General features: G+C 40.7%; 1 protein-coding gene across 1 annotated transcript in view; it reads left to right on the forward strand.

Annotated features, from left to right (window-relative positions):
* The first annotated feature begins 841 nt into the window (after nucleotides 1-841).
* Nucleotides 842-24,228, forward strand: part of STAMBPL1 (STAM binding protein-like 1) — a 49,023-nt gene continuing 25,636 nt past the window's right edge. Inside the window, exon 1 of the mRNA XM_004680901.2 lies at nucleotides 842-1,364. The gene's annotated coding sequence lies outside the window, so the exon portion shown is untranslated. The remainder of the gene's footprint in view (nucleotides 1,365-24,228) is intronic.

Genomic DNA, 24,228 nt, shown 5'->3' on the forward strand with positions numbered 1-24,228 from the left:
GAGCCAAGACTAGAAACTTGGTCTCACTAGGATAAACAGATTAGGAAATTTACTCCTTTGTTTCACTACTCCTCTCTGCGGTCATTTCTGGCAAGTAACCTCCCAACCTAACTCAGGAAAAAGACCTGTTTGTTTGTTTGTTTATTTTAATATAGCCACAGCAGTGATTGTAAGTTGTATGTAGTAAGTTGTGTTTAGTAAATTGTGTGTAGGATCTGCCTAAGAAGTAGAAACAGCTTTGGTGTCAGATCAGAATTTAAACCACAGTTCTACCACTTTTGGGTTGGATAATCTGAGTCAAATCATTTTACTTCTCTGTGTTCCAGACACAGGAAAAATAAGAATATCTTTTATAAGGCTGTGGTAGGTGTGACATAAGACTTCATGTACAGAGTGACTGGCCCAGAGCCAGAGGACCATACACACACACACAAAACCCCACAGCAAATGATAATTATAATAAAATCCAGAAGGCGTCATAATAGTTTGCATTTGCCCCAGTACACGAAGTGGGGAGGGGAAGACTAGTGTTTCATGATGGGTGTAGGTTAAGGACAAACCTCGGCGTGGAACTCCTAAAACCAGGTGTAAGTGGGGATTTCACCCAAACCTAGGTTCTCACTACTCCAAACCTAGTTGCGCGGTCAAGTCCAGCTGCATCATGGGATGTGTGCACTGCTTTCAGACTAGGTACCCGCTTCTGTTCAACTCCGTGAGACTGAAGGTGGAGCAAAATGCGAGGCCAGCTGGTTCCAGGCTGAGGAGGGGACGGGCAGGATTTCAAAAGAGAAATTCGCACCCAGTAGTTTCACTCTCCCGCCTGGCCATCTCCAGGGACCTGTTTCCACCTGCGAGCTTTTTCTGCAGAATGCGGGAAGCCGCAGCGGCGAAGGAGGGGGCGGAGGCAGAGGCGGAGGCGGCACCAGGGGCCGGGGCAGGGGAGGCCGAGACCATCGCAGTGACAATTTCTTTTCCTGCAGCGATGGCTGCAGGGACTGCTGCTGGCGGGTATCAGACCGTCTGCGCGTGAGTTTGCGAGGTCGCTCCTAGCCTCCGGGTGTGGCGAGCCGCCGCAACGAACCAGAAGGGAGGAAGAAGAGCGCGACGCACCGAGCCCGCGGGAGTGGAACTATTGATAGCAAAGCCCCATCGGTCCTCAGAGGAAGAGGGGGAGGAGGCCCGGCCAGGCGGGAGAGCCGGTGTCTCCTAGTTCTGTATCACAACGCCCCGCTGCAGTGCCTTCCAGCAAAAGCCTCCGCGACCCGGGCTCCTGCGGCCAGACGGATGCCAAGGCCCCACGCCAGGCACGGGGACAGCTGCTGCGGTCGCCGTCCCACGCGGACTCCGGACTTCAGGGGTTGCTGGTGAGTAGGCGCGCGCGTGAGTGTGAGCGCGCACCCGCACCGGCCGGTGTGCACGCCCGGTGCGTGTGCCCATGACCCCGCGCGCGCCGGTAGTCCACTGGCGGCGTCTAGTCCCGGGCTTGCTCTGCGGGAAGAAAACCAGCCCGGCTGGCTGTTCACTTCCTTCCTGTGGGTGCGGCGATCAGCCGCCTCTGCCTATGCGGTCTCTGAGCGCCCACCAGCCCCTACGGGTTAGTTTCACCTTGTGAGGAAGGCAGGAAGCTGTGGCTCCCGCTGGCAGGGCGGGACTCTGGCTGTGACCTGTGAATCTGTTTCTGGTTCAGACTAGGGGTGCAGCAGCCTTAGAGATGTCTGCTCACTCACTGTCTTTGGTGATAAGGGAGGAAAAGGTGAGGGTCGAAAAAACAGATCTTTATCTTTGCCTGCCGGTTTAGAGCAGATGGTTTTCTAGATGATTTTCCTTTTATGTAGTTTACAAGAGACTCTTAAGATCTTTTCCCTCACCTGAGTAACAAAGAAGTGGATTACCACTAAAATAACGTTCTGCAAACCTGTAAAGCAACCCCCATTTCTGAAAGCCAAGCGCCAAAGGTGCTGCGATAGATTTGTTTTTACATTTTAAATCACGTAAGTAATTCAGGAAACAGAATCTGATCTAGAAGACTAGGAAAAAATATCTGTTTGGGTGGTTGGGAAGTGGGGGTGGCTTTCTGGAAATCAGTGTTTGGTAGTAAGTAAGACACATTTTTCATGCAGAGTGCCAGTGAACCTGTTACAGACCCAGGCCCAGAAGACTGAGTCCTTTGCCCTCTAGAGAAAGAATTGGCCAGAGAGCACTGGGTGTGGTTACACCATGCAAGGTTTATTTGAGCTTACACTCAAAAGACTACAGGGGAGGGCAGACCTCTAGGCTGACCCCCCAGGGAAATCCTAAAGGAATTTTTAAGTAGTCTTGAAAGATTTTTATCTCCTCTGAGGCCATCTGGATCCTCCAATATGGAGCAAACACGTTGATCTTTCCTAACTCCGTGGATTACATAGTGATCAGGGCTGCTCATAAACCCATGAAATGTCCCCGAGTGCCTGGAAGAAGGTATTACTCCTGGATACCCAAAGCACAAGGGGAACAAGGTGTAAGTTAGGAGAAGGAAACACAAACATAAACATAATTATAGACAACTCGCATCTCCCTGGAGTCGGTCTGTCTTGCCAGTACCAAGACCCTCTGATGATAGGTTGGTGATTAGGCTCACCTGTTCCTTCCCCCACCTCTCCACATTATCTATTTTAAACCCATTGCTTTCTCAACATCTTGTTGACCATGAGAAGAAAACGAAATCCTATCATTACAGCCTTTTCAAAATTACCATGATTACTATTGATAGAAAGCTGATTTGTAATTCATTGATTCAAAACTGTCAAGGTCAATATTGTTTCATAGAACTTTTATTGCTAGTGAGAGGCCTTGGAGGGGGCACCCTTGTCTTGAGAGTGTCCTCCATAGAGAAATTTGCCCCTAGCATTAGAGAATTAAACAACTACTAGTTGACTTCTGAGAAGGACTAGTAAAAATGCCTAAAGATTTGTTAATAATAGTTCTTTATAACTTTCAGCTCACAGTTTGATCATATTCCTCTTTGAAGGTTTCTTCTCACATACACTTGCAGCTACAATCTACCTAGAGACTGAATTTTACAGAAAAAAAAAAAGCCTGGTAATTATTGCTCAAGATACGAAGTTTAGAGAGGAAATGTGTGGAATGTACCCAGGAAATGCAAGGTGTCTTCGAGGATACATTAGCAATTATATACATTTTTATTTCTCAGTTATTTAATTCTCTAGTGCTAGCATTTTTTTTCTCAACCCTGTGAAAGATGTGTAAGTAACTTCAATTGAAATCATGAGAAATGAGCCTTTATTAAAGCCTTTAGAAATAAAGCCTTTATTTCTGCCCCCAAGGCTGATGAACTGCAGCTGCTCCAAAAAAAAAAAAAATCACTAAATGAATAATAATTCCAGAATGTTTTTGTCTTTCCTTCCTGGCTACATCACCTCTTCTAGTGCTGATGAGCCATTATTTTATATTAATCACCAAAAAATCCATCAAATTGAAGCCCCATTGATATGCTTAACTAGAAGGATCAATTTCTTCAACTGAACAAATGGTAGCAATCCCTCAAACAAAGCAAAGCCAAACAAAAGACTGTGTGTGTGTGTGTGTGTATATATGTGTACATGTATATATGTGCACACATACACATAGGTATGCATGTATATATTGTGTATAGATTTGATTTGCTTGTTCCAGCTATCTGACATGTGAGTTGTCTGGTTGAGTGCACAAGTTTACATTTAGAAATCCTGAGTTGACATCAGAATGTTCAGTTCAGGAATGATCTGGATGTGGATACAGTTAGATGTGGCTTTTGTCAGACCCTTCTAAGCAAATCACATCAAATTCTCGTGCAATCCTGTGTTAAAAAACAAGATTCACAAATTTGGAAATTTAATCTACTTATTAAAGGATTGACAACGGGGGTGCCATCCCGTCTAGATATTGCAAGGGATTATACAAATAAAATTGATTTGATGTTGTTGCTATTATGTTGCATATGCACCTATATATGTTGTAATGTTAACATTATAGTGAATATCAGTAATACAATTATTCTCTTTAATATTCTTCCTTTTATGTCCTTCTCCAATTAAACTTGCATCATTCTGAATAAAAATAAACATATCACATATTTATGTTTTTTCTACTGAGCTATATCCAAAATAAGATAAAAAATTGCTTATCACTGTTTTAAGTAGCACAAATATCACTATTCTCTATGTGATGAAATATGACCATTCTCATCAAGTATTTATATGATAAGTAAGCACTTATGCACTTGAATGAGAGAAAGAGTATGTCCCTTCCATGTCTAATAAAGGTCTTTGAAAGTCAGAGATAGAATTTTGACTTGACATTGTTGTGAATTCAGGGTAAGTTCCTTGAAAAGGGAGTAAGCAATGAAAGCGCATTTCTGGAAGAATATTTTGGCAGTTGGGTGGGTTGTGGATTAGCACAGGAAGGAGTGAAGGTGGTAAACCTGTATCAGTTAATAACAGCCTGACATAGGGTCCCAGCCACCCTGAAATGGAGAAGGGAATACTTGAGGCAGTCAGACATCAGAGTTCTTTGCTTTAAATGACAGAAGAACAGTAACCTGTGACAAAGGTGTCATTACTCACATATTCCACTTTTATAAAAGATCACCAGTTGATCTACCCCAAAGTCATTCTTACTGGGCCTGGTGAAATCTCAGAAATTTGCAAATATTTGACATATACTTATTTCAGTAGATATTAGTTATTGAACATATACATACTCTGTGCCAGTCATTGTACTCAGCCTTAACACATGTAAGCTCAAGGATGCTTGTTGTTAGACATTGTTAGGAACATGAACTCTAAGCCACTTACTGGCTGTGTCCTTGTGCATGTTACTGATTTCACTGAGTCTTTGTTTCCTCCTTTCTTAATTGACATATTAATTTCTATCTCATCAATATTGAAGTAGGACTAAATGAATAAATGTGTATAAATGAAAAATAATTAGAAATGTCTGGCACAAATACTATAATGTGTTATGGTCAATATACATAGATACCATTTGCAGGTTAAAAACTGAGGTACAAAGAGACTAGACAAATTACTTGGTGGTAGGCAGGTCATCATAGAGCTGAGAGCCAAACGAGATATTCCGACTTTACCACCTAACTCTTAACTCCTGTGTCTTCTCTTCTCCTATACTGCATGCTAGGTGCTAGGGTACTGATTGCACTGAGAAAAATAGGGCTTGTTCTCGTGAAAACTCAGGGCTCCAATCACATTCGATGGAGCGTTTGCCAACTCCATCAGAGAATCAGTACCCAATATGGAATACAGATGGTTGTACAAAATTTTGCTACTTTTCCTTGCTGTTTTGGTATTTTGTAAGTGGTGTTTTCCAGTAAGGACTTTAAAGACATGTTCCTGTCTGTTTCATGTATGCTTTGAAAAATAGATTTTATTTTGGCTTCTCTGAGTAAGCGTTGATATACGCAAACTATATTCTTTGCAACTTATCTCTTTTCACACAGTTGTTCTTTGCTGGAGGCAGGGAGTATATGGCTCCCTAATAAAATGTACAATATAGACATTGTTTATTATACAGATAATGTATAATATAATGTTATTTAGTTATAGAATATAACATGCTTATATGCAACTACACCTGTATATAATGAATTTATACTATGCATTTACAATGTATACTATATATTCAAATATATAATATATATAATATACATACACATTACATATTCCATCTTTCATATTATAGATTATAGAATACTTTATATTTGGGAGCAGCTACATTATAAATCATTACTGTGTATAAGGAGAGCTGTTACAGATGAGTACATGAACATTATATTATTGGAAAAGTATCAGTATTCTGAAATACTTCTAAACCATCATTCTCTACATTCCCAGAGTCTCATCTCATATTTTTGATTCATGGTGGATTTATGACATTTCTTAACCATTTTTATTCGAAATAGAGAATATGCTGAATAAATTTTTAAAATATTCTTTGTTGAAATAAATACAACTATTTGTAAGAGACCAGGTTTTAATTTTAGGTAGGGAAGACTGTTGTAACAAAAATTTTAAAGCCTTAATTACTGAAACATTTTAGGATGCAATATGCCATCACTGATTTAAATATTTTAAGATTATATAAGTTCTTAGCATTGTTATAACATTCAAAATCTGTAATTAATAGTTCTAAGAAGACAAAGGCTTTTTTTGGTCTTATTTGAAGTTCATGGATAAAGCATGAACCTTTTAGTTGACAAAGTTTTTTGTCATCTTTCAAAATAAATTCTGCATCCATGATTTACCTTTTTGTATACATTATACAATACTTCATTATTTCACTAAGTTTAAAGTAACATTCCTTTTAAGGTAACATTTTTTAAAAAAAAAAGATTTATTTATGCATACAGAACTGGGATACAAGCCAGAAGTGCAGGGGCGGTGAGAGGAGTCACCAGGGAGCAGAACAGGCAGATCCGACGAAGTACACTGCTGAGGGGAGCAGCAGGAGTGTCAGGAGAGGTCTGCTCGGCCATGTGGTCACCTCTGGGGCTGGCGGGGATTGAACTCATGCAAAAGTGTGTGGCCTAAAGTAACATTTAAAAAAAAGATTTGCTTTATTTATTTATGCATACAAGAACTGGGGTATAGGTCAAAGGTGGGGGGGGGGTTTAGAAAATTCACCAGAGGCCCTCCCTGGTGGCGCAGCGCGTTAAAGCACAGCACTGAGAGGCTTGAGTCACTTCCGCATGAGTTCGATTCCCATCTGCCCCGGAAGTGCCCACATGGCATGGCAGACCTCTCCTGGCCCGCCTGCTGCTCACCTCAGCAGTGTAATTCGTCGATCAGCAGTGTACTTGCTGCTCACCTCAGCAGTGTACTTCTGCTCCCCACTCTGTCTCTGGTGAATTCTCTCACCCTCCGCATCTCTCGCCTGTACCCCAGTTCTGTATGAATAAATAAATAAATCTTAAAAAAAAAAAAAAAAAAAAAAATTCACCAGAGACAAGAGTGGGGAGCAGAACAGTCAGATTGACTACTAAAATGCACTGCTGAGGAGAGCAGCCAGTGAGACAGGAGAGGTCTGCTGTACCATGTGGGTCACCTTCCTGGCCAGGGATTGAATTCCTGCTGCAGTGGCTGCTGATAGCTTCATAGTGCGGATACTTACCTTTTGTGCCACCAGGGAGGACCCTAAAGTAACTTTTAGTTTTTGTCACTTTAAACTTGAATAAGGATGACAGAATTTGAGTCCTAGTGAGTATGGTGTTCTACTTTCTTTTTAAAAAATTTTATGCTTGCATTCGGTGGCATATTAGTACCCAAACCAAAGATTCAGCAAGGGCTCGTAGAAAGTTAACTGTTGAAAGACCCATAGCACAGTATTCATTTTGATAGCTTGGCGTGGTGACTCACTGAGTTAATTTGGAGACAGAAGGCCAGTGATGACTCATTTCAAACCTTTGCGGTCTTCTATGAACACTGCTTGTCCCTTTTGCCTTTGCCTGTGCTCAGAGAGACACTCCAGTATGTGTCCTTTTCAAGAGTGTTACATTTCAAACTTAAATGACTTGGAGCACTAATCAACTCCGTACCTTTTAATTAAAGCGGAAAGGAAGTCATTGTAATGGTGGCCAGGGTTAAATTCAGCTCCTCTATGGACTGTGATTTTATTTACCCAAATATAGCCAGTACCATATCTTTTATCACTGGAAATTGTCATGTCAACCATGGAAGAGAAATGTAGGGAGAATTTGAAGGGTGTAGGTTCAAACTTCAGTCTTTTGGTGGATTAATTCTATTTATAGTTCCAATCTCTTTTGTCCTTAAAAGATTGGTTTATAAACTATTTCACAAGACAAGTTTTCTTTAACAGCGACAACCAAGTAGATGTAGTGAATGGAATGAAATTAGAAAAGAGAGGCCTGGGAGAAGTTCTTTATAATTGCTCACCAAGACATGGAAACTGCTTACTGAATCAATACAACTGAAAAAAGGTGGGGTGGGGGGAATTCAAATCACTTGGTATCATTAGTGGTTTGGAACTCTGTCCTTTCAATTAATGAAAAATTTAAGAAATTAAAATACAGACTTTGAAAAAAATGTAGATGACCTTCACATTCTCATTTGGTTATATTTCTTTTATAAGTAGAATATTACTAAAAGACTTAGAAAGGTAGCTAGAACAGCGCTTCTCCAACTATTTTCAATGAGTCAAAATGTCCTCCACCTCTCCCCTATGGGTTATTCAGTAGGTTGGGTGAGGCCTGGGAGCCTTCATTTTAACAAACCTCTGGGAAATTCTGATAAAAGTGGTTAATAAACCACAGTGTGTAAACCTATGTAAATGCTGAGTCTAATTTTATATTCATGTTTCTGTTACAAGGCAGGGAAGGGACAGAGAATCTGAAACCTACCCTTTTCCTGGGGACCACCGTGTTACATTTCTATTTTATTCTGATTTATTCCTGATTTTGGTAGACATTTTCATATAATAACATATATATCAAGGGTGCCTTGGAACTTTTATAATACTATATATTATGTTTCATTTTCTCTCATTTTCAGTTTTTTTTTTTTTTTGTATGTACAGAATCACAAAGCCACAAATTTGTCAAGTACTTTTAGAGAGATTCTCACATATCTCTATGAATGGCACATGTTTGGACAGGAAGGTAGGAGGAGACATATTTAGGGGTAGTGTAAAACAAAATCCAGTAATGCAAAAGAAGGGAATAGTCATGAGGTCTTGGCACCGAGGGCTGGCCAGGCTGGTCAGACTTCTGGTAGGTACTAGGCTAACAGGAGGAACTTTTGAGTAGGGGAGTCCCTAGATGCAGACAGATGTCACACTACTCCTGAGCTAGGGACCCAAGTACCTGGTCCAGAAACAGAGAATGAAGAAACAAGTGAGTAGGTCTAGAAACAGAGAATTAAGAAACAAGTGGGTAAAAGACAAAAAGTGAGGTCTTGGGATCTTGAATTTGGCAGGACCAAATTTGAAGGATTTATGCTGCAAAATTCTCCACTCTGTGGACATCAGTTAATTAGTCTTCCCAGCAACTTTGTGTTATGCTCTGACACTAAGACCAGCCAGCTCAGTTGTGGCTTTAGAGAGCCCTGGAATAACTGCTGTTACCTTAATTATAGCTTGAAACAAGGAGAGCATAATTATCTCACCTTAAAACAGAGAAACATTCTTAGATCATTGTTTATCAAAATTTACACATCTGGAATCTAGCAGGACAAAGATTTAAAACTGGAGCTATGTACTCCAAACTTTAAAAAAAAATTGCATAACATGCAATTACAAAGTAATGCATGCTTATAATAGATTGTTTTGAGTGAGAAAGTCCTTCAGGATCCCACCCTTGAAAGAATAGTTGAAAAAAAAATCAGTGTATATTGTTACAGATTATTTTTGTAATACCAGCATAAATTAAAAACCTATGTATTAGTGTTGAAAATGCAGATTTATACCTTATATAACATTCCACACCCTGATAATAACTTTGTGATCCCTTTTTTGTTGGCTATTTGTTTTTATTTCCAAAATTTTAATGTTTTTAAACCAGGCTGCAATGAATGTATGTGTTTGTCTGTGTTTATGTGTCTGTGTGTCTATATGTGTGACTTGGGCAGGAGTGTTTATGGGATAATAATAGAATTGAAATTGCTGAGTCAACAGGAATGCATAGTATAAAAATAATGCCAGTTTTTCTTCTAATTTTCTCAATACTGAGTATGGTTGACCATGTATGTTTTATTAATTAAATTAAAATACCTTGTTTAAAAGTTTCTTAGTTATTAGTGAAAGCAAACATATTTTACATACCACTTAGGCATTTATGTTACTTTTTTACCTTGTTCATTCCACTTACCCTTTTTTTTTAAAGGTGCAGTTTGGAATTTTTTAAGATTTATTTATTTATGCATACAGAACTGGGGTACAGGCCAGAGATGCAGGGGCAGTGAGAGGATTCACGAGAGATAGAGTGAGGAACAGAACAGGCAGACTGATGAAGTACACTGCTGAGGGGAGCAGTGGGCAAGACAGGAGAGGTCTGCTGTGCCATGTGGGTCACCTCTGGGGCAGGGATCGAACTCACACCGAAGCAGCTGTGGCTAGCCTGCAGTGCTGCATCCTAAACCTTTGTGCCACCAGGGAGGGACCCCACTTGCCCATTTTTATTTAACTCATTATCCCTTATTGTTTCCCCTATAGTTTAGGCCTAATATATGCATAACAGTTGTTGCAAGTGATGTGAACATTTTCCTTTTTGTTGTCCTTTTTGAAGGGAATTTTATCGTACTATTTAAACATTGTGAAATATTTCATTTTAAAATAATTTCAGATTTACAAAAGATAGCAAAAGTAGTGAAGAGACAGTCTATGTCTCCTTTATCCATTTGCCCCAGGTATAAACACTTACTTACCTAATCATAATAGTTTATCACGATGAGGAAATTAACACTGTTACCATGCTTTTTGCTCAATGTACATATCTTTTTCACATTTCACCCATCTCCCTCCAGGCCAGGGTCCTATATAAGATCACGTATTGCATTTAATGACTGTGTCTCCTTAGTTGCTTTTTTTTGCTTTTAATGCCAAATAATACTATAGACTTTCTGTTTTTTCATCATCTTGATAATACTAAGAGCACTGTCCAGTGGTTTGTAGAAAATGCCTCAGTTTAGATTTGTCTGATGTTTCTGTATGAGCACAAAATTAAGAGTGTGACCTTGTCTGAGGTAGTCAAAAATGCCTTCCCTGAATAGGAGAGACTTAATAGTGGAAAGATGTACAGGAAGTAGAAGTGTGAAATGAGAGTGTGGCACCAACCATGCACAGCGCATCACAACAGCAGAAAGCTTCCAGTGTGCAGAGTGTGGGGTGCAGAAAAGGGCTAGGGAGGTGGCCACTGGGCCAGAGCAGCTTTGTAGGACTTACAAAAACCTAATCTTAACAGTAACGAAGAGCTATTAATGTGAGGGATGACAATATCTGAAGGACATAGCTGTTGTATATATAATTTGTCAAAGGAGTGTGATGGTCACAAGCAGACCAATGTAAAGGCTACCCCAGTAATGCAAGAGAAAAGGATGGAGAAGTTTAGGGAGCTGTGAAGACAGATGGTGAGAGAACGCTTAATCGAGAGAGATGTGTTGGAGGGTGAATGTGCAGATGTAAAAGATTGAATGTGGAGGGGCAGACACGGGATGGCTATTTCTAGGTTTTGCCAGATTTTGTTTAATTGATTGGCTGCTGGTGCTGTTCATCGAGATCAAGAAATTTTCTCCTTTGATGCATTATCACGGCCCATTCTTTTGAATGCCAACACTTACGATATCTGTGCCTGCTTGTGCTCCTAGATCCCAGCATGTCCGTTCAATTTCCCAGCTCTATGTTTTACTTTCAGAATCTACCCCCACTCAACACCCACCCCCATCCCCATCCCCACCTATAGCTATTACCCTTCTCTGTTCCTTTTACAGCTTTCAGTCCAGATGCGGGGAACATCTTCCATAGTTGCAAACCTCTCTCCTCTCTAGGTTGCCATTCTCTTCTCTCTGTAAATTTACCCATTACTATCTAGACTATTTCCTTTTTAAATTTGAGTTGTATTAAGGTATAATAATAAAAGATGATTTCAATTTAACAAATATATACTAAGTGTCTAGCTTGTGTTGGCCATCATATTAGGCAGAGTTGAGAATTAAGAAGTTGAACAATAATTGAGGAGACTCGGGCCTATTTACCTAATTGGTCAAAATAAACTGGATCCTTGTCTTACTCCGCATAAAAATAAATTCCACATGGAGCAAAATATTAAAAAATATGTAACCACAGAAGACTGGAAAAAAAGATTTAAACATTTTTCACCAGTGAATTTATATTAGAAACCTAGATACCATCAAAATAGCTCCACTTGACAGTGTAAACGTTTAAATCTTTGTACAAAAAGTAAATAAACTTCAAAAACTCCAACTAAACTAACAAATGCATAAGGAATAATGGCAATTGAAAATTCACCATTTTGGGGGGGGGCAGAATCATTTTTGAATGCTAAAATTTGTGGTCAGGAGTATATTTGTATATCCTCAAAGGAACTCCCTACAGGGTACTTTGTAATTCTTAAAGAAAAGTTGTATCTTTATAGGGGAGGAACCTGGTAGATATAAACAAGTGCTTAAATTTAACCTCATGATAGTGACTCAAATCATTCTCATGTACAGAGGACATGCTAGCACTTTGGAAACATTTTACCAAAAAAAACCAAAAAACCAAAAATGAAACAAAAAAAACCCTCACTATTTCCTGTATTTCATCTTCATAGAAGTAACCACAGTTTTTTGTTTGTTTGTTTGTTTTTATTTTTTTTTTATTTTTTTTTTTTTAAAGATTTATTTGTGCATACAGAACTGGGGTACAGTCCAGAAGCTCAGGGGCAGCGAGAGGTTTCACCATAAACAGAGTGGAGAGCAGAACAGGTAGATGGAGGAAGTACACTGCTGAGGGGAGCAGCGGGCGGGTCAGGAGAGGTCTGCCACGCCATGTGGTCACCTCCGGGGCAGGCGGGGATCGAACTCATGCTGCAGTGGCTTTAGTTTCTCAGTGCTGTGCTTTAACCCGCTGTGCCACCAGAGAGGGCCTGTTTGTTTTTATTTTTAAGATTTATTTATTTATGCACATAGAACTGGGGTACAGGCCAGAGGTGCAGGGGCAGTGAGAAGATTCACCAGAGATAGAGTGGGGAGCAGACAGGCTGATTGACGAAGTACACTGCTGAGGGGAGTAGCAGGTGTGTCACCTCCCAGGAGGGAATCGAACTCATGCTGAAGTGGCTTTAGCTTCTCAATGCTGTGCTTTAACCTGCTGCGCCACCAGAGAGGGCCCTTAACCACAGTTTTAATAACATAACTGTGCAGATAATTATTTTGCCACCTCCCCATCCCATCTGCCCTAGCAGAACAATTTGTAAGATCAGATATTGCCTCTCTCTTTGCTCACCACTGTATCACTGTCTCTTAGTGCGAAGTGGAGAGCCTAGAAATCATGTTGCCTAAACCCATGAATGAATGCATTTCTTTGGAGAAAGCCATATTTGAGGGAAGATGTATTTAGTCTTGGAACATACTGAAAGTTGGATGTTCTAATGGGAATAGGTGGAAGATATTTGAATACAGTGCTAAAGCTGAGTCAGCTCTAGTTAAAGTCATTAAAAAAAGTTCTGTGGAATAAATAAGAGGTATGATAAGAGGTGCAAGGAAAATGGAAGCACTTCTCTATCATAGAGGCCAAAGTGGTTTGTTCTGCAGTGGGGACTATTCAGTCATTCAAGGCCAGGCATCTAGGGGATTATTTGTAACTGTCTTTGAATAGTTTTAGCTGATGTGGTAAGACTCAGATTTTAATGTGCACAAAAATTTCTTGGGTAGCTTGATAGGAAGTGATCCCTGGGGCACTCTTCCCAGCTAATCTAGCTGACTGGGGTCTGTAACAAGTGCCCTGATTCTCCACCAAGTAATTATGGTGCAGAGAGTACAGGAAATATTATATCAGAGTATGGGGAGGTCAGTTACAGGGAAACCTTGCTGAGAAATCAAGGGCTCTTTTACCCATGCATATAAATGCCAAAAATATGCCACCAGGGCTTGGGAAAGGAAAGGACTTAAATATGGAGCGAACTGAGCAGGAATCTCAGGGCTCAGATCTGATTCCTCAAGAAGCTAAGGGAATGGACTTAGAATACTTTGGGGGGAGGCAGAAAAACAAGATTTGAATTTCCTTGGCTTGTGCATGGGCTTGGACACAGACATGGTTTTGGTAGAAGGTCTTTGGAAGAAGTGGACAGGGGCGCAGACGAGTGTAGGTGTGACTGAAGATCTTTGACAGCAGAGAGTTCTTGTCCATATAGGAACTGGTGATTGGGTCCTTCAATATATGCATACCACATGGACAGGGCTGGATCTAGAAAAGCAGAATAAATTGGGAAGAAAAGAGTGAGTCTAGTATTGTGACAAAGAAGCTGCACATTATCTGAATCAGCACCAGGCTGGAGAACAAAATGCAATTTGATTTGGTTAGCAGTTAAGCAATAGACAGAATTCAGGGTTACTTTCACAGTGGAAGTTACAGGTATTTTTATTTTTTTCATAGAATAACTGGAGTGTAGGCCAGAGCTGCTGGGGGGTGAGAGAACTCACCAGAGACAGAGTGGGGAGCAGAACAGGCAGATCTACTGAAATACACTGCTGAGGGGAGCAGAAGGTGGGACAGGAGAGGTCTGCCTCGCCATGTGGGTCACCTCCCTGTCAGGGGATCCAACTCATGCTGCAGTGGCTGAGGATAGCTGTGTAGTACTGAGACATTAGCCCCTAGTCCACCAGGGAGCCTGGGTTCCAGCTTCAACCAGTTTCAGAAACAAATAGGAAGGTTAGAAACAGAAACACCAGCCAACAACTAGCCGGGTGAAGAGCTCTTTAAACACTGTCAAGGGGGCTTATTTTGCTTCTGTCCTCTGCAATGAAAAGATTGTTGCAAAACCAAAAATGTGGCTACAGCTGTCTACTGCAATATGTTGCACAGTATATTCCTGTTGAGTGGGGGAGCGTCAGGGGAATTGGAGAAACTTGGTCAAAAGGTAAAATTATAAGATGCATAAGTACTGGCAATGTAATGGGCATGATGATAGTAGTTAACACTGTAAGAGAGCAGATTTGAGAGTTCTACCACAAAGAGAAAAATACCTTTTTTTTTTTTTCCTTTTCTGTATTAGATGATGGATAATGATTGTGGTAGTCATTTTACCACAATATATTTAACAATATAACAGTATATTTAAATCAAACCATGATGTATACCTTGCACTTACATTGAAGTATAGCTGTTATTCCTCAATAAAACTGCTATATTTTTTAAAAAATAAAAAGATGCTACTGACATTGGGGCACATAGGAGAAGTGGCAGATATGAAGTATACTAGGATAGCTGTCTTTTGCTTTTGAATAGTAGTTCTGGAACAAATTCATCTCATGGTAGTACTAATCTTAGAAAATTTATAAAAAGTAAATTAATTTGATTAATAATGCTCAAGGAATGACCTCATCTCTGAGCTTCTGGCAACAGGCAGGCAAGAAAATGATGTTATTTTAAAAATTTATTTCTGACTCATGCTTCATTGGATTAGACATCTTCTGGATAGTATTTTCTTAAAAGAAAATTGCACTAAAAAATCAAGTATGCTATAATATACATTAGAGCTCAACGACTTCTTTTTAGAAAGCATTATTTCTAGGAAATTTATAGATTTCAACAGGAGAAGAGCAAACTTAACTGACCTGTCTGAGTTAATGGTGACAAAATCACTGCTGTACAAACATGAATTTCTTTATAACAGCTCAAATTCATTTTCCAAATGCTTTGTGATACATACTAATTGAATCATCACATTCAAAAGACAGTAGAATACTAATATCATATTTTCTAGAGAATGAGATGCCACTTAAACAACACAATTTTGAACTTATATTAAAAACCGGCAAATATTTTGAACTAAACTGCCTGTCAGTAGAATAATTGCATTTGAATTTCATTTTAAAAAAAAAAAAATATGTGAAATTAGGTAATGTTTACAACTCTAATAGTGGCAGAAGTTCATACCTCTATAAATATGTTATCATACCATGCCTACCACTAAAATACCACTAATCCTTCATCAAGTCCACTGACTCCCTGCCCCTCATCTTGCCCTTCTACTTGCATTTGAATTTCTTAGCAATATATTCCAGGTGGTCAGCCCACAACTCATTCTGCAAAAAAAAAAAAAAAAAAAAAGTGAGAGAAATGAATGATCTTTATTACTTTGGCAGGGAGAAGATTACAAATCAGATCTTTGTAATGCTGAACTGAAATTTCATTTCTGCAGGTCCAAGTTCCAAGAGCTCGACCTTCCCCGGATTTCAACATCAGCTACTCATAATTATTCACTGGTAATTAACATTTACCAGTATCACTGTGTGGAGCGCATTATGAGCTCTCTGTAATCCTAGGCACCTAATTCTGCATCCCTGCACAAGTTATCTATTCTTATGCTTTATTTTCCTCATCTGTGAAGTGGAGATAATGATAGTCCTCCTTGGTTGACTGCTTGCTGAATCCAGGCATTATGCAGTGTGTTTTATAAGTGTTATCTAGATTCACCTTTCCAGTAGCTCTGCCCTAGTTATTATCATCACCCCCACTTTGTGGTTTGGGAAGCTGTGATCCTGTAGTTGGTGGAAGGTGTAGTCAGAATTTGAACCAGGCTGTCTGACCCTAGAGACTGCATATTTAATCACAGAGTTCAAGTGCTTCCTCTTTGGCAAGGTTATTGTAAGAGTTGAGGGTGGTTGTAGCAATGCATAATTTCAGTTAATCAGGGAAGGAAAGCAGTGTATTAATAATACCTATTATGAAGACAGTTCTTTTTTTTTTTTTTTTTGATGGTGGTGGTGGGGGGCATTAAAGCTAGCAGTCCTTAAAATACCTCACCTGCAGGCCCTCCCTGGTGGCGCAGCGGGTTAAAGCACAGCACTGAGAATCTAAAGCCGCTTCCGAATGAGTTTGATTCCCGCCTGTCCTGGAGGTGACCACATGGCGTGGCAGACCTCTCCTGACCCGCCCGCTGCTCCCCTCAGCAGTGTACTTCGTCGATCTGCCTGTTCTGTTCCCCACTCTGTCTCTGGTGAAGCCTTTCATCACCGCCCCTGAGACTCTGGCCTGTACCCCAGTTCTGTATGCACAAATAAATCTTAAAAAAAAAAAAAAAAAAACCTCACCTGCAAAGAATTTAGCTGCCTCTTAATTACAAGACAATGGAGAGAGAAAGAAAGGGAAAAAAAGTTGATTTTGAACCACCAAATTAAAAATCCCTGTAGCATATAATTTACTCCCTGGAGATCCCTTCAAATTGTGTCCAGCATATACTTTAATTTTACAAATAAATTTAAATTATTTTTTCAGTGACCGAAAGTACACTAAAAAGAGGGAAAAATTAACTTAGTAAAGAAGTTGCTTATTAAAAAGATTCTAAATGAAGTGAATTAGAAAAGGACAATAGCTTTTGGTGGGTACATTGAAATAAGACTGTAAATTATTTTAAAAAGGAGTTAAACAATCTGTTTCAAAATGGTTAAACCTCACAAAATTCTATTATTATCACTACCTTCGTCAATGGATTTACACAGCTAACGATTTCCTTATATTGCCAGAGGAGCGCTGTTTCGACAGACACCCTTATCACGGAATCCTACAGGTGTGCTGAACAATGGGTCCCTAGGTGACGTAGTAACAGATCGCAGAAGGGCTGCAGAGTGAGCGCAGCATATCCACAGTGAGGGTACCAGGCCAGGCTCATTTCACCCTTGACACTGCAGCCCTCCGCATCTTCTGGATTTTAAGATGGCCGCCGCATTTCAAGGCTTGCGTGAAGATGCGTGCCCCGCTAATGAAAACACACACGTTCTCCAGGAAATCTTTTTGTATTAGAGATAAAAATCTCTTGTCAATTCATTCTAACAGGTTTTCCCCTTTTGGTTTCATTGTCCGATATTTGGTCACTTGTCAACCAGTCAAATACTGAGTGGAACTGAGACTAGGAAAGTAATGTTCCCAGTCAGGCTGGGGGCTGCTAAACGCAAGAGGCGGTGGTAGGGTTGTGGGTGACTGTTGGATAGATAGTCTGTTAAAAACTAATTGCAAAGAAGCAAGTAAACATTAGTCATTTCTGTTATCTGCAATAGAAGTCAACATTTGAAGACTGAGGTAAATTAAGCCTGTTTCTCCAACCAGTTGATATGAGAAAGAATTGAATTTCCTTGAGGTCCTTAACTCCATGCCAGAACTGTAATTATATATTTTCTTTAAGCTTCAACTGAGTTCATTTGGAAAAATGCTATCCCTTCATCCCCCTACCACCAACCACCATTTATTTATTATTTATTTATTTATTTATTTATTTATCTATCAATCTATGTATTTATTTATTGCTGGATTTTGAATTTTCTCCAAACTGGGATAAATAGAGTATGCTCATTTAGGGCCTTTAACATAGGGTGTCTGTGGGACTGTGCCTGAGTCCTTTTGCATCAGTGTAGGCACAGCCATGAAGTTGGAATAGAATGACTATTTTGGACCTTAACCTGGAATGTTCTACTAAACCTATTTAGGAATGCCTGGTACAATGCAACCTATCTAGGACTGCCTTAAGGACAATGGCTCTATCATGAGTTCTGGGGACACCTAGATGGTCAGCGATATGATAGGTTGGTCTGCAACCAGGGGTGGCCTGGGAAATATGCTCCCACACCCCATTTTATAGAGGAAAACAAAATGCACAGAAACAGTTAATAGGGTGCCATAGCAATCCCAAATCATATGTGGTAGAAATTGGATTATTCTTCAAGTATGTATGAGCTCAGTCCCTGAGCTGTTGGTATTAAGGGATCCCACCCACAGCAACCTGGTATCAAGGATACAAGTTGTATTCACTATGAGAAATAATTATTTTATGGCCAAAAGTGCAAGTTGACTGCCTTCAGGGTAGCCTAGACTGACCTTGAAGCGTTTTAAAACATGCACTGAAAGTGGTGATTTAACTTATAATTTTTTCCTGAAGCACTGCTGATTGCTCCAGTTTAAATCACAGTGGTCTATTTAACTGGTATATTTCTGTAGTGATGAGTCAAGAACCTGATACCTGATATAGTATTTGTGTGTGTGTGTGTGTGTGTTGGGAGGGGTGGGGAATGCAGTAAGTGCTATTTTTAATATTCTGATCAATATTTTACATTTAAAGTGACATTGGCTCATATCATTACGTAAGTTTCACATATCCAGCATTTTTTTTTTAAAGATTTATTGAGGAAGTACACTCCTGAGGGGAGCAGCGGGCGGGTCAGGAGAGGTCTGCCACGCCATGTGGTCACCTCCGGGGCAGGCGGGAATCGAACTCATGCTGAAGTGGCTTTAGCGTCTTAGTGCTGTGCTTTCACCCGCTGAACCACCAGGGAGGGCCCATATCCAGCATTTTTAAACCAACATTTGTATGTTATGATCTTCACCAAAAATTTAGTTTCCATTCATCACCATAAACTTAACCCCTTTTTTGTCAAGTTTCCTCCTACCCCTTCCCTTCTGGTAACCACAGTTTTGTTCTTATAGTCTAAGGCTATGTTTTTTGGTGTTTTTATTTGTTTATTTTGTTTCTTCATTTACCACGTGTAAATGAAATCACAGGCTATTTGTCCTTATCTAGCTGATTTATTTCACCAAGCATAGGTCCATTCATGTTATTGCAAATGACAGGATTTCATCTTTTATAGCTGAGTAATATTCCATTGTGCATATACCACATTTTCTTTATTCATATGTCCATGGCCCTGAAGTTATTTCTACCTCTTGGTTATTGCGAATTAATTTGTGGTGAAAATAGGTGTGTTGAGATCTCTTTGAGTTAGTGTTTTTCTGTTTTTATTTTGTTTTTGGCAGGGGGAGGAGAAGGAGATGGGTAAATAGTATGAGATAACTGGATCATAGGATACTTCAGTTTTTAATTTTTGAGGCATCACCATATCATTTCATTTTTTTTAAAGATTTATTTATTTATTCATACAGAATTGGGGTACAGGCCAAAGATGTGGAGGGTGAGAGGATTCACCAGGGACAGAGTAGAGAACAGAACAGGCAGAGCGACGAAGTACACTGCTGAGGGGAGCAGCGGGCGGGTCAGGAGAGGTCTGCCTCGCCATGTGGATCTCCTCCGGGGCAGGCGGGGATCGAACTCATGTGGAAGTGGCTAAAGCTTCTTAGTGCAGTGCTTTAACCCACTGCTCCACCAGCTAGGGCCATATCATTTCATTTTCATCTTATCAATAGTACATTGTCATTTAGATTACAGCATTTAGATTACAGCAGATTTCTAATTTACTGATATTCTAGATGAGTAAAATATCAAAGCAATCTTTTGGTTTTAATGTTTGAATGTTTAAATCTTTCAAAATAATCAGCAAGATCTCTCCCAATAACCCCCACCCCACCCTCCCACCCCGACCCCCCAGGACAGGTCCCTAGCTCTAAGTTGAACTTAGTAGATCCTTCCTTCTGCCCCTGTTATTTAGAGTGTGGGAATGATCCCTTATCTCCCTTTAGCTAAATTAGATTAGATCAAGAAGGCCCACAGTCTAGGTTATGAAAATCTCTTTATTTATCTAATCCAGCTAAGTAAATTACACCATGTTCTTCCTGGAAAACATGAACTCTGACCCAGCAGAGAAAGAAAGACTGCTGGTTTGGCCAATCAGCAGAGCGTCTCCAGAGGTGGTGTGAGGTGTGGGCCCTTTTGCTGTGGGCCTTCTACACCTGCTTATCCAGTTCCTGTAGCAACTGGGTTGAAAGTGCCAAGGAGGAAGTGACAAGTTTGGGTGTTGGCTTCTGGCTCTTCCCTGTACAGAGCTTAGTCTCTGAGGAGGCTGCTCCCTGCTTCATTCTTCTCTACATATGAAAATATAGCTTTGTGTATGAAAATGGATCAGGGTTCTGAGCTTAGCCACACAAAAATATTTTTTCTAAAGAAAGACATGAAAATTAAGGGAATAAGACTAAACATACAAAATTAAACACTGTGCAAAGTCAGATATTTTCCTCTTAATTCTTGGTACTATTTGCTACTGATTTTAAGTCAGAACTATAGAGCTGCTTTCACACTTCTGGGGGGGGAGGGGGTTGAGACATCAAATCGGGCCCCCAAATAAAAAAAAAATTACTCTTCAGCTGTCAAACTGAGTGTGTGGGGACAGTACATTTGCATAAACTTAGAGCTATGGAATGGTCAGATCTGGAAAGGGTTCCTGCTCACTGTCCCTCAAGGGTGACACTTTGTTTTTGTAGCAACTGGGTTGAAAGTGACATTTTATTTTTGCTACATCCCTGTAGCTGGCACTGCCTCATTACTTCCAGGGGTTACCTGTCAGCTGCACCACTGGTACAAGGCTTCCCTCCTCGTGCTCACAGTGAATGTGGTTTTGACACCTCTTCTTCACTAAACCTTGTGTGGCAGAATTAATAGAAAGCATACACCCCTGTACTCTTTAAAAGGTCTTTCAAAATGGAAAATGGTTGTGGCTTTGGAGGCTCTGGTGAAGAAAGAGAGCTAGAAGCAAGAAGACAGGCATTTTCTGAAGGAAAATGAACTCTCAAGAGGCTTGTTATCAATGAGCAGATTTGCAATATTAGCAAATCACAGAATGTGAGCTCTGTAGGGGGTGGGGGTGAGGGACCTGCAGGGTCAAATCAGGGCTGCGCCATGAATGTGTTCAATTGGAAGCAATGAAGCAGGGCTCGCAGAGCCTGGTTGTGAATGGGAAGGAGACCACGGGTCCAGAGAGACTGACTGGCGGGTAGGCAATGGCGCCCAGGCCCTTGTCCAGGCTGACTCCAAAGACTGCCTTCCCACCGGGTGTGTGCGCCTCACAACTCAGAGAGCTGCTATTTTGCAAAGGAACATGTATATTTTCTTTGTTTGTGATGTCGAGTACCAACTGTCTGCCTTTGACTTTCTTGCTCCAAGTGCCTTAATTTAGTTGATGTTTGGTCCTCCAACTTGCAAAGTTTAGCTAAGTTGCTGAAGTGTGAGGCCTAGAGAATAAGGGCCTTCCAGCTGTCCTGTGACATGGATTCCTTCCTCGTCAAAGTACTGTTAGCTTATCATCATGACACCTTGGCCTTTCCTCCTGTGAGAAGTGGAAAACTTACACAAAAATGGCCTCGGTTTCCTCATCAGAGACCAACTATTCTGTTGTTTGGCCCGTTGTTGTCCCCACCTCTCCTTACCATCCCAGACACTCTCTCACCTCCCCTCACATGTATGCCTCTCCTTTGATCAACCCTCTAAATAGCTTTCATTTCAGTCTGGGAGGAAAGTGAAAGTCCATCAGTCTCCTCTTTGTTGCCTCTCTGCCCACACACTCCGCCATGCTGGAACACACACAGCTGCCACAGACGGCACTAACTCTTTGCTAATCCTTCGCCTCCTTCAAGCCCTGGCTTCATTCAGCCTTCAAAATAAGAATGATCTTGGAAATTTCACTGAGCACTGTCATCTGCCTCTCAAACTGCTTTCTTCCAGCACCCCTGTTTTCCTTATCTTGCCCTTTTTCTTTTCCCAAGAACATATATTACTTTCTAACCTACTGTACAATTTATTTCTTTAAAAGCCTTGTCATTTTGCTGTCTGTCTCCGCTAGAATGTAAACTTCAAAAGAACAAGGAATCTTTGCCAATTTTGCTCACATTCCATATACTAGAATCATGTCTGGCATATTCTAAGTGTCAGCCCATGTTTGTTGAAGGAATCCATGCTTGAATTAACGCCTGGGCCTGTGTTAAGAAAATTAAATGAGCTACCTGTAAGTTCTTGAAGACTGATGCCTTTGGGGGACATATCTCAGTGCAGGTTTTGAGCTGTATGCTGAATAAACTCTGTGAACATATCTGGAAATGTGATAGGGCATACACACAGATTTTGAGATTTTAAGGCAATTGTATTCATTCTACAAATAAATATTGCGACAGCTCTCTGCTGCCTGTGACGCGATAAGCCCCTCTTCTTTCCCCTTTTTCCTAATAAACCTGTCCCTTTTACCTGCCAGAACCTATGTAGGCATCTCTTTTTTTCTAATAAACCATTAAAATGAACAATCCAAAACCAGGTAGACATTGAGTGAATATACAGTAACTGCCCTCATAGGCAGCAGGCACTGTCAAACTTGGGATCAAAGACAAATAACAAATATTTCAGGTACTGGGCTCAGTAGTTCCAGATCCTTTTTTGTTTTTGTTTTTAAAGTGAATCAGAAATCTCATTTTTTACATGAAACCTTCCAATTTTTAAATGTTAATACTAACAACTCTTTTTTTTAAACTTTGCTATAACAACCAAACTAAACATTTGTGCTATCCAACCATTGCCACTGGGATTATAGCTCATAGTAGCTGTTAACTTGAGGGATTTGATGGTAGTCATTCTGAAGAAGCCTGAAGCTTCTAGATGAGTAAGTCCATCTCACAGGCTGGGTAGCATTGAAGTGCACTATGCGGGTGGGGCAGGAGGAGGGCATGTGTCCAGCACCTTCCTGTACAGAGCAATATGTGTAGGGGGAACTAGCAGAGTGCTGAGAGCATGATCAAGGAGATATATTTCCTTATCAGGACAGTCAATGGACTCTTCTGGGCTACAGTGAACCATCCTTTCTAAGTTAAATGTATTGCATTTGTTAGGAAAACAGGTTCAGTTGCTTCAACAAAGACAAAATATCAGAGAAGATAAAAATTTATCTCTGTCATAATAGTCTGAGTGTAACTGAAGTTGGTTTGGAATGTTGGGTTCAGAGAGTGGGGTTCAATCTGGGAAGTTTCACCATAGCTCCCCTTTCAGCTGCATCAGTGAGTTTCCCAGGCAAATTTCTCCATGACACAAAGGCAGGCTTATTATTAATGGAAGGAAAAAGTGTAGAGCATTTGCGCAGACATAAGCAGGCAGAAAGCACTCCCCCTGAAAGGTGCAGATCTGCTAAGAGAAGCCTGCAATGCCCTGCAAAGGGAGGTCAGTAGAGGGAAGCACTGGCCTGGTCAGAGGTCTCCCTCTGCTGCCCAGCAAGGGGAGAGCGGGGAGAGTGTCTGCAGTGAGGATCACCTGCCCAGTCACAGGTGGGTAGAGGAACTGCTGCCCCTGGCCAGCTCAGAGGTTCACTGGATTGTCCTCTTCTCTTAGGGAGGGGCTCATTGTTTGTGGAGTTATCTTTTGCTAATTTTGAAGAGCTATGCAAAATTTGAAAAGGACTAGAGATTCTCTAATGGTCCTCCTCAATCTCCATATCCTCTTTCCTTGATCTGCACTGTAGGGGTGGGGGGAGGTTCCCCCCCACCTTCCCAGCAGCAATCTGGCATTTGCTCTAGAAGTTGGCACCTAAGAATTTTTTTCATTTCATTTCTACAGCTGATTTAATGACTATGCTAATCACTTCTATCCCACCTTCACCTTCCAGCTTTCTGGTCCCATGGTGCCTCCTTTCCAGCTTTTCTACTTTTACCCTCCAACATAAGCAAACTCGCATACCCCATTTCTCTTCATGCTTTGCTAGTCCCAGGATGGCTCCCCTGCCCATCAGCATTCCAGCTGGCAGAAGGTGAAGAGGT

Source organism: Condylura cristata, unplaced genomic scaffold (assembly GCF_000260355.1).
Source record: "Condylura cristata isolate star-nosed mole 26May11 unplaced genomic scaffold, ConCri1.0 scaffold00011, whole genome shotgun sequence".
Taxonomy (NCBI): Eukaryota; Metazoa; Chordata; class Mammalia; order Eulipotyphla; family Talpidae; genus Condylura; species Condylura cristata.